This window comes from Triticum urartu, chromosome 5A (assembly GCF_056163025.1).
Source record: "Triticum urartu cultivar PI428250 chromosome 5A, HENAU_Tu73, whole genome shotgun sequence".
NCBI lineage: Eukaryota > Viridiplantae > Streptophyta > Magnoliopsida > Poales > Poaceae > Triticum > Triticum urartu.
Window position 1 is genome coordinate 311,866,935 of NC_141877.1, and position 2,903 is coordinate 311,869,837.

The following is a 2,903-nucleotide window of genomic DNA, read 5'->3' on the forward strand; positions in this document are numbered from 1 at the left end:
TTTGCCCTCTTCTCTTGTGCTTGCACTGATGAACGATCATCCTCATTCATCAAAACTATGTTATCCTCAATTTCTGGGTGCGGCGGTAAATTCTCCTTGTCCAACAAGTAAGTGCCTGTGCCCGTCTTGGAATTGATGAGCATCTGAATGTGTGGAGCATACCCACAAGATATTTTTGATCTGCAGCAGTCCTCTTGATTGTCTCAACAATCAGACTCATGACCTTGAATTTTTGAGGAACATCAAATATCTGCAGCAAGTTGATTGAATGGCCTCTGATCATCTTGTGATCTCCATATTTGGGTAACAGAGTATGCCTCAAGATTGTGTTGATTGTAGACAGACCAGACAACAAATACTGCACACACCCAAGCTTGTGTGTCTCCAAAGCTTTGTCTAGGATCTCTTTGTACATGTTTGCCATAGAGTTGTGGTCTTTATTTTTCTTGGCATACACATCCAAATCATCCTCATGCTCTTCTGGGGCATTGATCAACTTTCCCACTCATCAACAGTTGATTGGTACCTTGTACCCTCAGACATCCAAACAATTCGACCATCTGGATAGAAGTGAGCCATATAATAGAACTGCATAATGAGCTCATCATTCCATTTGGCAAGCTTTTGACCCACAAATTTGTCAACACCACATGATTTTAAGCTCTCATGTACACTGGGAAAATAGTCTTCATTCTCATCAATGAATTCCCAATCAACCCATTTCATATCACAGACTATAGGCTTCTTGTCCAGCAGAATGGTCTCATAGAAATTCTGTTGTTCCTTGGTGTGGAACCTATAGTCTAATGCAGTCCTCCTCCTCACAGCATATGGATCATACTGTCTCCAAAGTCTTAGTCCTGCATCCTTCCTGATCTTCATATCCTCAGCCACTGGATGTGTGTCATTGTGTTCTGGAATCTTTGGTTTCAGTTTCCTCAGCACTTGGGCTTCTGCATCTTCTTTTTCAACTTTAGGCAGTGGAGCCTTGTTCTTCTCTTCAGCTGGGATGTTCCTGGTGCTTCTCTTGGGCTTAGAAGGCTTCCGAGCTTGAGCAGCAGCCTTGAGGGCAGTCTTGGGCTTTGAAGTGGCATCACCCATAAGCTTTTGTGACTTGGGTGCTAGTGCAACATCCTCTTCCTCTTCTTCTGGATCTCTCATTATAGAGGATCCACCAATGACTCTGGCAGTGGTCTTCTTGACCCTCTCTTTCCTTTTCTTACCCTCTCCAGCAGCCTCTTTAGTTGGCTTAGGAGTTTCAGCAGATGAGGCCCTGGCCTTTAAGGTTGGCACCCTCTTGGCAGGGGTCTTCTTATGTAGTCCAGGCTTTGTTGTTGCAGCAGTACCATATTCTTTCTTTAGCACTTTCTTTTTGGAGGTAACTTCCTCCTCTGTAGCCACATAGTCCTCATCCTCAGAATTTGAGTTTTTCTTCTTCCTTGATCTGGTGGCTGCCTTGGGAAAATTACTTGGAGTGCTCCTTCTGCCCTCATCATAGCTGCTTGAGGGACTAGTCCCTCACTCATTTGCACTTGCTCTTCTGACTTGTTCTGACTATCACTTTGGTCAAAAATCCTGGCAAGCAAACTGACAGCAAACCCTGTGAATAGATATAGATGAGGTAGAATAGATGAGCATGACAAAGTGCAGAGTTTTTGCAAAACAAATGAGTCAAAAACTTAGTTTTAGTTCTCCACATAAATCATTTCGGAGCTACCGATTTGTTAAACTCGGTGATACCGAAGCAACTGTTGGAGTCTAAACTAGTGAACTCAGTCAGACCAAGTCACAGTTCGGTGGCTCCAAGATTGCGAGGGTTTCACGGAGAGTCGAATTCGGTCACACCGATTTGCAATTTTCGGCCAGACCGAAAAGCGCATGTGCAATGGCCTAAGCCAAATCGGTGGAACGATTTCTACAACTCGGTCGGTCTGAGATGAGTTCGGCGGAGACCTAACCCTAAATTTTTGAATCGAACCTAACCTAAAGGAAGTTTTCTTTGGATAGATTGATTTCATACGTGGTAATGATCATGGCAAAGCAATGTGCTAGGAATCAGATTAAGTAATTAGCACACAAGATCGAACTCATACCCTAGTTTGGTGGGAGTTCACTACGGCGACAACGGCAGGGCAGAATCCCATTGACGGCGATGGAAACCAGCGGCGGGAGGTCGTTGGTGACGAGGAGACGATCCGGAGACCCGAGGCGGCAGAGCAGGACACGCGCGGGCTGAGGAGGTTTGAAGAAATTTCCAAAATCTCACCCATGGGTATATATATCCTGACCCTGTCGGTGTGACTGAGTGGAACAACTCGGTGGCACCGAGATGCAGAATCACAAGCGGTTACTGCATCTCGGTGTGACCGAAAAGTTGAAATCAGTTGCACTGATATTGAAAACCAAGATCAACTTAGTGAACTCGGTGAGTGGATGGATCGGTCAGACCGAAATGCATAGATAGGTTTTGGAAGTTTAAGTCTATGACGAATCGGGGACTCCGAGTGCTCCTCACACAGAGTGGTTCGAATCTGACTTGATCAAACTTTGTGATGTAGCATGAATAGAGTTTGAGACGGGAAAAGCTTAGATAGCTAGAGGAGGTTCTTAGGCATTCTTGTCCATCCACTTGGCAAAAGAGAAAAAAAGCCAAACAATCAAAACAACAAGTGGATGTCCTCGAATGAGTAAAATATGCAATCAACATGCTCACACAATAAAATGGCAAATGAAATATGTGACAAAGCATGCACAAACACTCTAGCATCTATCAAGCTATTGGCAATGACTAGGTCATCTATATATGAGTATATTGACTTAGGAGTCAAATGAGAACATTTGATCGTAGGTCATACTCATCGTTTAAGCACAAGTGGGGTTACCACTTTTACATAAAGCATTGT